This window comes from Pinus tabuliformis, chromosome 5_1, assembly GCF_031772625.1.
Source record: "Pinus tabuliformis cultivar Carrire ecotype Pingquan chromosome 5_1, CPIR1, whole genome shotgun sequence".
In the NCBI taxonomy this organism is placed as follows: domain Eukaryota; kingdom Viridiplantae; phylum Streptophyta; class Pinopsida; order Pinales; family Pinaceae; genus Pinus; species Pinus tabuliformis.
In genome coordinates, this window is record NC_142305.1 from 535,141,953 (window position 1) to 535,158,419 (window position 16,467).

Here is a 16,467-nt window from a genome sequence, read left to right on the forward strand (position 1 = left end):
TGTCGCCATCCATTATTTCTCAGATCAATCAGATCCTTCAACATGAACCTCAACCTAAAGGGAAGCCCTTGGTTATTGAACATTTTTGTCATCTTATCGAGTCCATCTATCATGGAGATGGCATGATTTTCCTCTCATAGGATAGCTTTATTGCTGTCATTAGTTGTTGTTGGTGTGAATGCATTGGGCACAATTGCTAGCATCCTACTAATAGATCGATCAGGAAGGAATAGATTGAGGGGGCCTACCTTTGTCAGTTGCTGAGAAGCATTCATTTCATGCCAAATCTCTAGGTCTAACAGTCGTTCCGGAAGAAATACCTGAGCATTTACCAGAAATGCGTAGCAGTTTTCGACACGTCATTTTAAAACACGTTTTCTAGCCAAATGAAAACGAATTTCAAAAAACTAAAACGTGGGTTTTTCTCAGAACGGGGTTAATTATATTACTCCAGAGCGATTTTCTCAAATTCGTAACTGTTTGAGAGATTTTTCAGGGTTCTATGTAGCCTTATTTGCCAGATTGCGTGAGAAAAACGGATTTAGAATTTAATGCACAGATAGTTGCGGCCATGATGGAAGAAGAAGATTCAGTTTTCCTTATCTACAGGAGGTAGATCCACCACGGAGATAATACGGTGCATGTTAGGTGGAGAGTCTCGACATAACATCTCAACAAACCTATGTGCTAGAAGAGTTCGAATAAAATCCTTGATCGCCAAATTAGAGAACAGAGTGTAAATTTGCGAAATAAGGTTTCATTCAGCGTGAAGAAAAAAAGAGTACAGAAAAAAGTGAAGGACGCAGCAAAGCGGAATGACATGATGTCGGCAAAGAATTTGGCAAAAGGAATTGTAAGATCGAGGCGAGCTGTTCAGCGCCTTTATGAGAACAAGGCACAGCGAAATTCAATATCTATGCACCTTGGAGAAAATGTTGCAACTGGTTGGGTTGTTGGACACTTGTCAGAAAGTATTGAGGTGATGAAGCTCGTGAATGGGCTTATGAAGGCTCCAGAAGTGGCTGCCACAATGTAAGAATTCACCACAAACATGACCAATACAGGAGTCATTGAGGAGGCGATGAATGACTCCCTAGATTCTGCACTTGACTCTGAGGATATTGAAGAAGAAACTGAAGAGGAAGTTGAGAAATTGACTGAAATTGCTAGGGAGACAGCGGCACGGCTACTTGCAGCCACAAGAAGAGAGAAGATTAAGCAACCTGCTCACAAGGAAAAACATGTTGCACTGCCATTCTTCACAGCGATAATATTTCAGGACATTTCATATCTCGCTCCTGACCAGTACACAGAAAACGTTTTTTTTACATGGAAAATTTCGTTTTTATTAGGTTTTTTTGTTATATGTTTTTATTACATAGTTTTTTTTTAAATAAAATTTTATGTGTGTTTTTGTTTGTAATATTTATGGATAATGATTTGTTACTTTTGTTATGTTGTTAGTTTTAACATTATATGTTTTAGTGTGTTTTTTTTATGTTTTAATATTTTATGTATATAATGTTATGTCATTGTTTATAGGTTTGTACATATGTTTTCTTATATGTTATGTTTTGTATAATGTTTGTTTTTTTTTTTATTTTTTTTTTTATGAGGTGTTTTTTTTATAATGTTTGTACTTTTGTTTTATATATGTTATGTTTTGTGATTAGTATGTTTAATGTTTTGTTTTTATATTTCACTTTTTAATTTTGTAAATATTTTATTAGTTTTATTTTTTTTAAGAAAATTGCCATGGAAAATTGTCGAAAAAATTTGATGAGAAATTCATTGCGTGATTGAAGCAAATTGAAAAAAATTGTTGATTCACTTACACACTCGTCGAAGCAAGAAACAAAAGAAAAAAAAAACACGAGACAAAAGCAATTGAATAAAAGCGCAATAGCTCACCTTAACTAAACTTAATTGCAAATCGAATTTTGTTAAGGTTGAATTTTTACATTGTCGAAATCATGCTTAAAATTTATCATTGGTTTTGTCTAATGTTATGTTTTCAAGCATGATGCAGGGAAAAAGAAGAACTATAAAGGCGCTTTATCTGCAGGATCGATTGATGAATTTTTTTATCGAAGATTGTTTTGCAGGAATCATTAAGCATTCGCAAATAATATTTCTTTATCTTTATGAAATGCTATGATTCAAACATAAATTGAGGAAATTATTTTTTTTAGAAATCGGATTTATTATTGCAATTGTGAAATTGGACTAACCATTTGAAATGAAAACATGTCATGAACCTGTCAATTATGCAAAAATTTTGTATGTACCTAGAGAAATTGATCACTTCTCTTTGAACACACTTACGTTTGTTGCAATGTTAGTGCCATGTTTATTTTCAGGTTCCAGGACAATTAGAGAATTGAAGGAAGCCAATTATGCATGATTGGTTTTCTACGACCAATTTCAAGAAACATGAACCAATTAAATCCATTTCTATCATCCATAAATTCCATCATTTTTCCTCTCCAAACTCACAAGATATCCAAGCATTTTCGCTAAGCATTGTCACCACCGTTTTCCTTGCAAGTGTCACATGTTTTCCACTTACATTTTCCATTCATAATTTCCATAATTTCCATTCATTTACTCATTAATAGAGACATTCATCTCGCTTACATGTTGATTTGTCCTTTTGCTTTCCGTTCACTTGTTTACCCTCTTGTCATTTTCCTTTCCATTAAATAAATCTTGCTTGATGCAAATTTTCATCTATAGTCCTTCCAGAATCATTATTCCATACTCGCATTAAATGATGGGGGATTCATAATGTCTCCCTTCTAACAAGTCTTGGCCTATCGACATCAGCACATTATCTAGTTTTAGACTAGAGTCCTTATTAGTAGCTTGAGGTTTGTATGCATCAATGACAATTTCTCTCGCTGACAATCATGGGAATACATCAATGTCCCTTGATCGTTAGATCTTGCAAGTGGCTCGACATCATCTCATCTATTCGCACTTTGCAAGATGTACTTAGGTACCTTGGCACTCGTTGACATTAATGGCGAGTTTGCCTCGCATTGCTCAACGGAATTCATTAATGGTTGGTAATCCAATGACTTATCTTCATGCTCGACAGCAACACATTCATTTGCATGACTAGAATTGTACCATCGGGTTTTGTAGTAAGTGAAGACTATATCATTTCAGCATTTTGCAGTAGATACAGCAGAGTTAGCAGCATAAATAAAGAATCTGTTTTCGCCACTTCATCCACCATTTATGCAACCAAGAAGCAGATTAAATTCTACATTCTATTCCATGATCCAGCAACAGTTACAACTTCTCTACATATGCATAGTTTGTCCACTTCCTAGGTAAGTAACGGTATGTTCTTTTCTAGATTTTAATCATAGAATTCCTTGAATATTGAAATCATAATTTTGGAAAACACTTCACCATATTTCCTTTCTCATTTGAAAAAAAATTTGTAAACACCTTTAGTTGGGGGGGAAGGGACATCCATTTATTATCACTTCATTTCATCCTAACATACTTTTCCTAATCAATTATGATTGCATTATGGTTCAAAAGTTATATGATTTGCAAATAAATGCCTAAATCATGAGCATATTATATGGCTGATTTAAAGATGCATTCTTAAATATGTTCAATGAATATTGCTGCAACAAAAAGAAACAATGTATTGATACACAAGAACCAATACCAATTAAGATTTGGTTGTCACACAATAACCAACCAAACATGTTGCAATTCAATGTATGACAAGGAATACTTTGTAAAAAGAAATGAAATTGTCAAATACAAAGTTTAAGGACAATTGATGTAAGCCAAGTTCATTCAAAAGCAAATCATGATTAAGAAATGCAGTAGATCGTATGAGGACATGCAATAACGTCAGTTGGGGGTATGTAGAGCCTCCAAAATGTATTCAAAATATCATCCACTTTCACCTTTATCGCCACCATTTCACTCACATTTCCTAACTCCATGACCATATAATCTTTCATTAGCCTCCATTTTCATAATTATATGGGTTCCATTTGTGTTTTCCAAAATTTAATGATTTCTAGTATTATAAGTGAATTAAATGGTTAAAACTTAGAAAAATGACATATACTTGCTAATACTTAAAAGTGGTTTGAGTTTCTGTTAGGTCCCTATTCTACTAATGTAACCCCTTATTGTTATTAGTACAACCCCCTTATTATATTGTTGTGCCCAGGTAGTCCCCGTATTGTTATTATTGTGCCCCATAGAAGCCCACTACTGTTATTATGTGCCCTTACATTATTATTGTTATGTCGGCTCTGATTATATTATGACCCCTTAGACTCCTATATATAGAAAGGAAGTCTTTTCAATTGTATCATCTAAGAATTGTTCATTTGTGTAATGTAAAGGAGGTTGCCCCCTCGAAGAGGCTTATTTCTAAGGCGTTCATCTATCTTTTCTATCTTTTTGTGAGCTGGTTTCATAACATTTGGTATCAGAGCTTTGGATTCTAGGGTTTCGCTGCTCCAAACAGGTCATCATGGAATTTTTACTATAATCTTTTTTTTTGCAATGTTTCAAAAGCTAAAAAAAAACCATTTGAGCCAAAATTGTTCTGAACATTGGATCTGAATTTCAGAGCTTGTCTTGCTATATTTGCGGAGGTATGATCTGAGGAAGTTAAGGTTTTTGCAAACTCCCGAATTACATTTCAAACAGGTGACCTGGGGAAAATCGTCATAACTTTTGTTTCGATTAAAATTTCGTAAGAAGTTTCAGAAACAGGACGGCCAATAGTTTTCTATGTATAGTTTTCAGATCTGAAGGTCAAAACAGTGACACGTGGCACTTCATACAAGTTCGCTCTTCTTAAAAGGTATATAATCAGGTCATCTTGGGATATTGTGCATAACTCTTTCTTCGAGAATCCAATTTTGATAAGACTGGTGGCATTGGAAAGAGGACGCAGAGGGCTACTGCCGATCACGATTTCAGAACTGGAAGATCTGAAATTACAGAGTTACAGTCGTTTCAATATCGAGCTCCTAAAATCAAGACAAATCGAGATGAGGAAGTTTGTTGGCAAGGATCTGGTAAATTGGATACTACAGATGGAGAAATATTTTGATCTACATGGTGTACCATTGTTACACAAGGTATGTATTGCATCTTCATATTTAGAACAAGATCAATTTTTATGGTATAAAGGGCTTTGTTCTCGTAAACCACTTGTTATGTGTTCAATTTTCACGGAGGAAATTATAGCACATTATGAGGATACAAAGACCAACACCTTCTTTAGAGCAACACCACAACAATTGGAAGAAAAAAGAGAAAGAGGGCTTTGTTACAAAGTGGAAAGAAAAATTATGACAACAAGGAAGTATACCCCTCACAACTATAAAGATGGAAGTGTTGTTTCTCCTAGCCTTCCACAACCTACAAGGGTTACACCACAACAATTGGAAGAAAAAAGAGAAAAAGGGCTTTGTTACAATTGTGATAAAAAATACATTAAAGGTCATAAGTGTGCTGAGAAGAAATTATTTTACATAGAGTATGAAGAGGAGGAAGAAAAGGATCAAGAAATGTCAAAATAAGAGTATATACACCAGGAACCAACCCCGGAGAAAGAAGAAATGAATCTAACCACATCTTGTAAAGCATTGGAAATAATTACTACTCAAACTCTTAAGATAGAAGGACATATTAGGAATAAAAAGGTTCAAGAAGTGAAAGACCACATCAAGAAATAAGAAATGAATCCAACCATATCTTGTAATGCAATGGCCGAAATTACCACTCCTCAAACTACCAAAATAGAAGGACATATCAAGAAGAAAAATGTTCAAGAAGTGAAAGATCACATAGAGCATCAACAAATGAATCCAGCCATATCTTGTAATGTGCTTGAAGAAATTACCACTCCTCAAACTCTCAATATAGAAGGACATATCAAAAAGAAAAAGATTCAAACAGTGAAAGATCACATCGAGCATCAACAACAAGTTCTCCAACTTTTAAAGGATAATGCCACTTTGGTGTAGAATTGAATGAAATAACAGGCAGATCAACATCGCAATGAAAGAAGTTTTGATGTAGGCGATTGGGTATTTTTATGGTTACATACATACAAACAAATGTCCCTCAAAAAAGCTATTTATGAGAAGGAATGTTGGCAATACTACACACACTTAAGAAATGGCGACCCTATCCAATCAGAAGACACTTCAAGGTAAAAATGGATCATGATAGTCTTAAATACTTTTTAGAACAAATATTATCTTTAGAAGAACAGAAAAAATGGGTCACAAATATGTTGTGTTATGACCTTGACATCATCTACAGAAAAGGGAAGAAAAAAAAATTTGCAGATGCACTCTCAAGAAAGGATGAGGATGTGGAAGCATTGTTTTGTGCTATTTCTATTATCCAACCAGATTGGATAAACGAAACAAGGTATGAATGGAAGAAGGACGAAGAAATCTGGCCACTCATTCAAAAGTTGCAGAAGATCCCAGTTCAAACAATATTGCCAGAACTTGACAAGGAAGGAAAAATCATATTGGAGCCTGGAGTAGTCACAGAAACAAGAACCCGACAGCTACAAAATCGATCAATTTCAGAGTATCTCATCAAGTGGAAGAACTTACCAGATGAAGATCCACATGGGAGGACAAGAATTTTATACAGGAGCATCAAGAACTACTCAAGCGTTGAGGACAACACTTTTTGAAGAAGAGGGGCATGTTAGGTCCCTATACTACTAGTGTAACCCCTTATTGTTATTAGTACAACCCCCTTATTATATTGTTGTGCCCAGGTAGTCCCCATATTGTTATTATTGTGCCCCATAGAAGCCCACTACTGTTATTATGTGCCCTTATATTATTATTGTTATGTCGGCTTTGATTATATTATGACCCCTTAGACTCCTATATATAGAAAGGAAGTCTTTTCAATTGTATCATCTAAGAATTGTTCATTTGTGTAATGTAAAGGAGGTTGCCCCCTAGAAGAGGCTTATTTCGAAGGTGTTCATCTATCTTTTCTATCTTTTTGTGAGCTGGTTTCATAACAGTTTCATGACATGTGTAAGTCATTTGGAAGCTTCCAAGGCACCCTTATGTGGCCTCCAATACTCAAATTCGAATTCTCTTCAAGATATGGAAGGAGATTTGGATAAAGGTCAAAGAGGATATGTGTCTCATCATTACCTATTTGAGTTGTAACTCTACGAGATTTTCTAGAGATCTAGGGAGAGAATAATGGACCTCCATTAATGAGGCAGCTTCTTATGTTTTTGTATAAATAGGAGAGCCTTCTCCTTTCAAAGGCATGTGTAAAGTTGGATATACTTAGGTGGAAAGTTAATATTACTCATGTTTTGAATGGAATTTATATTTAGCACCATGCTCATGAATGATGTTCACCTTGATTGGTAATGTGTTCACTGGGAGCCTCTCAACTTGCCATCTCTCATGCTTTTGGATTGGCCACCTATAATGTGTGAGATTTATTGTTTTTCATAGATTAAGATTTATTGCTTTCATAGATTGAGATTTATTTCTTTCATATATTTTCCTATGTGAGAGGTTAAGAGTGATTATTTTTATTTCTTTCATATATTTTCCTGTGTGAGAGGTTAAGAGTGATTGTTTTTATTTTCTTTCATATCTAGAGGTTAAGAGCGATTGTTTTTATTTGCTTTCTTATCTAGAGGTTAAGAGCGATTGTTTTTATTTACTTTCCTATCTAGAGGTTAAGAGTGATTGTTTTTTTTCTTTCATATCTTTTCTTGTGTGAGAGGTTAAGAATGATTGTTTTTGCTTTCATTTCATGTCATGTGGTTTTGATTATTCATTTCATAGGATCCTGATTTGATAATGCACACATGATCCCTTAGAGTAGATTTCATTTCATGTAATTTCAATTCATGCAAGTGTGATAAATTCATATTTCAATCCCACGCGTTGTACTATAATTGTACTATAATTTCTTTTGAATTGAGTGTTGAATTAGAATAAGTGAATTCTATTTGTCGTTATTTGGTTTTGCAGTTAGATTGGTCTAAATTGGAAGTTAATTTCTAGCATATACAGTGCATGCACGCTTCGCAAGTTTTACGAAACCCCCGAGTTGACAATTAAATGATAGGTAATTAATTTGCCTCAACAACCGGCATCTAGGGTTTGGTTTTTCAGTTATTTGAATATTTTGCTCGTTGACTACAGTGTTCGGCAGTTGACCATAGACAGTGACAGTTCATTACAGGCTTCAGAATCATAGTTTTGAGCATAAGCATTGTTGGGTTCATTTCATGAATATTGTGTAGTTGTTTTAGCTAGATAGTTGTAGGGATGAAGATATGGATCATTGTACTCTCTTTTATCGAATCATTCGATGATAATCTAATTATAAGAATAATTTGAAAGGGTTTTCCCCATAGTGGGTTTTTCCCTGGTCTCTTACCAATCCTGGTATCTCTATGTGTGAATGCTTTTATTCTATTCATCCTTTATGTTTCGTTGCATTGATGATAAATGATATTGTTCTTTCTATATAATTGCATATGTTACTAAATAATGTTGTAAATCTTAATAATGTTATGGTGTTATGGGGTGAATGTAAAGTGTTAATGAAGAAATGCAATTATCAAAGAAAAGAACAATATAGCCCTAAGAAAAATTAACAGGATTCAACTTCCAAGGTTTCATGGACTTGTAGTAACTGTTGACCATAACCCTAACGGATTAGATGTCCAACATTCCCCCCGTTAATCCAAAGGGGTGTATATGAGTGCAAGAAGAGAGATAAAGTGAAAAATACATGGAAGTCAATGGTTGAATGTTCTCTCTGAAATGGTAGTTTTTAAGGAAGACCACAAACCAAAAGGTGGGAGAACTCAAGGTCTCTATCGGTGTTGGTTTAAGACTAAAAACCAACTTTAGAACTAAAGCTCAAAGCAGTTCTTGAAGCAATTCCAAATGTGGCTAGAAGTCAACGTATTTTGCTAGTGGAAGTGATCCCTAATAATGCTTTGAAGATGACCACAAACTGATGTCGGTTTGAAGATGGCCAAAAACTAAAGTTTTTTGCAAGTTGTGGTTTAAGGTAGGCCAACAACCAAAAAACATGCTCATGGAGCATGACTATGTCTTTGCCTACAACTCTGACACGGGTTATGGCTAACTCTAGCTCTAGGCTCTGGAAACTGGATTTGGTTCAAGGTATGGCTCAAGCGAGCCCCCCTGTCAGATACAAGGTGAGAATATGAAGAAATATTCACTGCAAGACTAGTTAATACTTGAGAAAAAAATTGGTTGTATGACTGGTATATCTTCTTGGTTGTTGAAGATCATTGCCAAGAAGCGATCCATCCAAGGTGAATCTTCTTTCTTGCAGGAGTCTTGTTTCTGGAACATTTGTCTAAATGATGAGTGTGTTTACCACAATGCTCACAAGGGTGAAGATCAAAACATTGATCTTTCACATGTCCAACCCGATCATAATGTTGGCATATGACAATATATTATGAGTGTGGAACAGGAGCAAGTGAAGATAAATCATCGTGAAGAATCCCAATACTATTAAATTGGATGGACTTGGAATAGTTTGTAATATGAAAGGACACATCCTTGTCATATCTAATATTGGTTGTATTCATATTGTTAAATTCTTCTTCCCAAGGTCTGATGATGGACTTGTGAAGTGTAGTCTAAACCTATGAATCTTTATGAAAAGTTGCTCCTTAAATGGCCTCATTATTCTGATTAATCTCTCACTGATGATGGGAGTCAGGCTCAAACAGTGAGTTGTTAGGAACAAGAACCAGTTCAAAATCACAACTCTTATGATGTAGTTCATCTCATTGTAGTCGAGACTCAAGTTGTAGAAACTTAATCATCTCTTGTGCATGATGTATATATATTTTAATATCAGCGAGAGTGGTGTTACTAATTTTCACTATGTTGTCAACATTAGATAATATCAAAGTATTCAGTAACTCTAATACTCCATTAAGTCTGGCCATTTTACAATATCTCAAGATTAGAAGATTAAGGGTGTTGGCTTCAACCAAAAAGGCACTCGCTTACAGTGCAAATAAGTAATGGATAGTAGTAGATACAATATTCAAAGAACAAGAAGAGAAGAAGGGAAATCCTAGGTGAAAAAACACCCTAATCTTAGCTAGTGTTCAAGTGCACAAAATGAGCTACATTATTTGCCTCCCCATAAATCACTCACTTAAGAAATACATGTAGCAAATAAATCCACAAATTTTATTGGACACAATATTTTTTTTATAGCAAGGAAAATGTTATAACTTATATTCCTTTGCCTAAAGATAATGCGGATTGGCATGTGATGGACTTGAGCCAAATGGAGACTTGCCCAATTATTCACTATATATAAGGTCTAGGAAATCAGAGTGAAAATAACAACAAATCAAATTGTTCTTCTTAAATAAACCTGACATATTGTACCTCACATCATGGCATTTCTTTCCTGCTTGTATAAATGCTTGTGAAATAGGGAAACCAACCTCTGGTAACGCAACCTACCTCGCTTATCTCAATAAATCAAATCATGTGATCCATTGCGCAAAGTTGATTTTTATCACTATAGATATTCCAAACCCTTGACATTAAACACACCCTAAACATTAAATCAATAGTTTACATCTTAATATAACAATTGCACCGCAACTTCATCTAGAAAATCATTCCTTAAGAGCTGAAGTTCATGGTCGGTAGTTGTGTCCAGCGGTGAAAGTCCATTTTTATTCCCAAAACAAAGATGCCTAACAATCTTGGTGCCTCTTATAACAATAACACTAGGTTGTGATTCTTGTAAACGCTTTCAATATCATATAATTCAGTTGCAGTTATGTCCAGACCAGAAAAAGTTGTTCAATTATTTACAATCATTCTAGCGCCAATTACTTCACGTAAACAAAGCGAGGGTGTGGCTTCTTAGAAGAAATAAGGGCTATAATGAGCAATCAAGGAGGCTCTGAAGAACATCTTGTGCCTTCAATGGACCTTCAAGTGTGTTATATTTCACCATGCAACTCAAAAACTAGAGAAACATGTCTTTCATTGTTGCAAAAATGAGTTCCATAAGTGCTTGACAGACACCTATCGGTCTCTACTATTTTGTACGCTAATAAAAAATTACATCAATGTGATATTATTCCAAAATATATTGGTGTTTCATTTAGAACCCTAATCACAGAAATTGTGGCATCATTGATGATTAACAATAACTTGAACGTAATCATACCATTCTCTGCTTTAGAATAGGCCTTGTCTAGTTTGTAGATTCCCAATCTTTCAAACATCCCAACAATGGATGAATGTAAAGACTAGAATTTCAAACCTCTGTACCCTTTGGATGGTCTTTTAATGGAGATTGTACAACAGATTTATACAACGACACTTGAATCCGTTAAGCTCCAACTATTCAAACAAGGTATCAGGCATAATCAAATGGAGTGAGTCCCTTGAAGGTGATTGAATTTACAAGATTGGTTTTGGTCCATTGTGGAAGCTCATTCTTGCCCAATCATTTGAAATGTGCAAAAAATGTTCAACGAACATACATGCATGCCTACTCTGCATTGAAACAATTTGCTCTAGTTGGTGGTTACTTTAACAAAATAGTGAATACAAACCATAGAAAATATCAAAATTCTTATATATTTCCAAACTTGATATATCAAGGAACACTATTATCTGGTGGAGAAGAGTCAAAGGTAGATTTGTCGATACATAGTGATTTGTGACATAATATAACATAGAGAATTCTTCTTCTTTGTTCTTAATATCAACATATAATAGGTACATATGTGGGATTCAGTTTGTGTGCAAACTTCAATTATCATATTTATGGTCGTAGGTGTAAATTTTGCTACTAAAAAGGGTTCTTACAAACTTTAGGTAGAAGGAAAGGAGGGATTTTTCTAGCACAGTTCTGTGTAAACTTAATGATATTTTTGCACTATTATATTGGTTCACCATCATATGAGAGAAGGTGTTCTCCATTGTATGTGAGCCACATGCATAGCAGGAGAAGTAGGCACGATAGAGATCGTTCTCCTTACTCACATTCTCGTAATAGGCAAAGAATTCATCGACCTCCTATTAGATGATGTAAAAGTCTTTCACCTTCTCCAAGGAGACGCAAAACACACAAAACTAAGAGCACTTCAAGGTCTTTTATTCATAAGCCTAAAATTTTTACCATTAGATTATCTAAGTAGAAGCTAGATGAAAATGTGAAGCAGAGTTGAAGCTTTTAGAAGAAGAAACAACCATGAGGATTGAAATACATAGGAAAAGAAATGACTATGCAAATAAATTTGTCAACTTTGAACTGTAAGACGATGACAGACCAACAAAGAATATGGCAAGTACTTCCATTTTAGTGCTTACTATTCAATCCCGCTCTACTTAAATCTTCGTGTTACACTTGCTACGAGCTATAGACACACACATTGCTCTAGTTGGCCTAGTTTGAATCCCTTCTTTCTGTAGAAATCAGACTGACGATTGTACGAAAAAACTCCAATTAAGAAGGGGGACCTAGTAAGTCCACAAAACCAATGGCTCAAGCTTACTCAATGAGAAGGCCACAAAACTAGTGTCTCAACATATTCAATAGGGTAGATATACCACTGCTTTGATACCATTATTGGAGATGAATTCAATCATTATTAAGAATGATGTACATATAAATACAACATAGAAATTGTTGGATTCAACTTCTAAGGTTTCTTAGACTTGTAGCAACTATTCACCATAACCCTAACATATTAGGTGTCCAACATTTTCCTACCCTTTTGACTATAAAAATCATGCCTTGTCACTTCATCAGTGGTTATCGACTAAAGCATGTTCCTTTTCTACATGTCACACTTATTATCTAGCTCTGCTTGTAATCTGACATAAAATATAATTTCTTTAGGCTATTTTATTAATGAATTGATGAAGGGATGTTTGAGGTGGTATGCCTTCTTGAGATGTTGTTACAGGACGATAAATCCCCAGTTCTACCTTGCTAAAGATGGAACTGAGACTTTGTTGACACTGTTGTTACAACACCAGGCCTATTCTTGATGATTTATTCTTCTATGATTAGAAACAAAGACCGACATGGACAGACACACGATCAAAGCCAATTTGACTAATTAAAATAGAAACTCATGGACAACGCAATCAACTTAGTTGAAACATATGGGATTTCCAAATGATAAACCATTGTAATTTAGAAACTTCTTACAACTTTATTTCAATTAAGACAATTTTTTACTACACAGTTTTTTATAATCTTGATTTGGATCACATAAAAATCGAGAGATTCTCATGATGATCCTACTTTTCAAAATTAGGAATGTAATTTGAGATTACAAAAGATTGCACTGTGTGATCGTGAGACATGGATATATAGAGATCAGAAGAGGGAGAAACATCATTGTAATCATGTACTGCAACTTTCATTAATGCAACTCTTTACCATTCATGGCTCTATATCTCTTTCTTAATTATCTTGTGTTTTGTGTAATTCACTAGCCCCCACTTAGGAGGAAGGGCCCTCCTTCTTAGCAGGGTTCACTGGTTATATATGTATTGTATTACATTTATTTCCTCTCAGTTGCAATTTGTGTGATTTATTGTGACTGTTACAGATCTAGTTCATTTATTGAATAGTTGCAAGATTGTAGCCTCATTGTGTAACAATGTAGGTCCTGGACATGTCCCTCCATTAGGTGTGATCATTGTTTGACTATTGTTATAGCTATTTGGTTTGTTTAATTGATTAAACGGGTTTTACATCAATTTTTTGAGTGTTGAATGGTTTCCAAGTGTGTTGTTTCTTCTTAATAAAATTGATCATGTGACAGTTTGTGATTTATTATGCAACAAGTCTTTTCTTTCTGAAGTGATAGCAAGGTTTGGAGTGTGAAAGAAAGTGTATTTGGAGTTCATAGTGACATTTGCAATTATTTGTTTTGAGATTTCACTAGCACTAGTTGCCATTTTTTCCTTCATATATTTTGCACAATGGCCTTGAAGCAAAAATCCTACTAGGATTGACAGATTATGTGTGAGATGGATTGGTTGTTCTGAATTAAAAGGAAAATTGATCTGCCCAACATTTTCGTGTCATTTTTGGGGAGGCTACTAGAGGTGCATATGTGTGACTAGCATTGTTTGCACGCATTGGTTGAAAATGTGCAAGATGTGTTTCTGAATCACACGTTTTTGGGAAGTAAGACAAGAACCAAGAACCTGCGCATTGCTTCAACATAATAAAGTGGGATTGACCTCATGAGGAGTAAGGGAACATAGGATTTCGTTGCATGAATAATGAAGAAGAAAAATATGGTGCCTCCAAACAAACCAAACGTGCTAGTAGAAGAGGACATGGGAGAAAGAAGAAGAATTGGGATTTGGGAAGAGTAACATACATACATGAAATCATTTCAAAAGTTGAAGTTGAATCATCTACTCAGAAAGCAATATTTAAGGAGAAAGGATAGGGTAAAACTACTCTACATAGACCAACGTCTCTTGAGTCATCTATATTAGTTTCACATATTAAGGAGGTGGAATTTTATGAACCTTTGATATCATAGACAAGCCCAAGAGTTTCCAGTCCATCTATATGAGCTAGAGGAAGGATATCAAGGCTTGCTAAAAGGATAAGGGGACACGGATGAATGTGATTTAGAGTCAAGTCTGGAAGAACAACCACTTGATCAATATATCTCTCATTTAGGCAGTGTTGTGAAACAACCTGCTCAACATTATGTTATAGAGGGTGTTGTGGAATCATTAGGACTACTTAGACAATCTAAACAGTTTGAGCAACCTGAACGGCCTAAGAAACCCTCGCCATTAAAAAGAGAGTGATCTCCTCCATTAGGTGAGTCACCTGTAACAGTTGAACAAAACCCTCAAGATCTTAGGCAAATTCAAATGGAAGGTATCTCAGTTACCACCTTTGAGTTCCCCATTGGAAATCTCCAGGGATAGGCCCCAATGAAGAACATCCCTTTATCTGCACTTCCTACTTTTCATGGTATAATTACTGAAGATCTAGATATATTTCTCTTTGAATTCAATTTCCTCTAAAGGATTTATGATTACCCAACCGATGAACATAAATTAAAATTGTTCCCAACTGCACTAAAATGAACTACAGTAAGATGGTTTATGGGACTCAGTGGGGCATCCATTACCTCTTGGGATGGGATGAAGAATATTTTTTTAGAAAAATATTAGGACTACTATTGTTCTAGAGATAAAATGGAAGAGTTATTCAATACAACTCAAATATAAAATGAGAACTTGGAAGAGTATGTTGAGTGCCTTCAGTTCAATCTATAAAGATCTTAGCACAGTAATCTGGACAAGAAAGTAGTTAAAACAATTTTGATCAGTAGGAATGCAGTATGACTGAACTGATAAGATTGTTGAATAACATGGTGAAAAAGGATTCTAAAGTAAAATGGACCGTGGAAGCAAAGCAAGCCTTTGAAGAAATCAAGATAGCTTTAACCAAAACTCCAGTCCTCACAAGCCCGAAATTTGACAGAGAATTTATAATCTTTTCCTTTGCTTCTAAACATACTATTGTTGTTGTCCTATTACAAAAAGATGATCAGGGATGTGAGAAGCCCATTGCTTTTTTCAGCAAAGCACTTAGAGATGCTCCTTTAAAATATCAAATCATGGAAAAACAGGCCTATGCCCTTGTAAAAGCTATCAAGGATTTCAAGGTTTATATGTTATACTCCCATGTAATAGCTTATGTATCAAATTCTGTGGTCAAAGATATTTTAACCCAGGAAGGAATTGAAGGCAAAAGAGGCAAATGGATAGCTAACATCTTGGAATATGACATTGAAATCAAACCAACAAAGTTGATAAAAGGACAAGGATTAGCTAAAATGATGACTCAAACCAATTTCCAAGCCCTTGACATCAATGAACTGGATAACGAACAGGAGATGGTGACTCCATAGATCAATCAAGCCTTTTTGCAATCACCTTGGTATGCTGATATATGTTATGTATTGTTAAACCTGTAGGCTCCTCCAGGGTTATCCAGAACTAAAAAGAGATTTCTCAAAATGAAAGCTTCAAAGTTTTTTATTATAGATGATGTTTTGTTTTGGAAAAATCATGAAGGCATTCTGCTAAATTGCTTAACAAAGGATGAAACTGACAAAGTGCTGAAAGAATTTCATGCAGGGGACTCTGGTGGACATTTATATTGGAAATCAACTGCTGATAAGATCCTAAGGGCAGGATTTTATTGGCCCACCCTGTTTGCTGATGTGAAGAAATTTGTGACTTCTTGCCATAAATGTCATATCTTTGAAGGCAAGAGAAAGCTTTTACCTTTACCCCTCAAACCAGTTTCCACTGAAAGACCATTTCAACAATGGGGTTTAGATTTCATTGGGGAAGTTCACCCTCC

At 35.0% G+C, this 16,467-nt stretch overlaps 1 pseudogene; it reads left to right on the forward strand.

The window, feature by feature from the left end:
• The first annotated feature begins 571 nt into the window (after positions 1-571).
• LOC149165912 (vacuolar protein sorting-associated protein 24 homolog 1 pseudogene) lies at positions 572-1,470 on the forward strand (annotated as a pseudogene).
• The last annotated feature ends 14,997 nt before the right edge of the window (positions 1,471-16,467 follow it).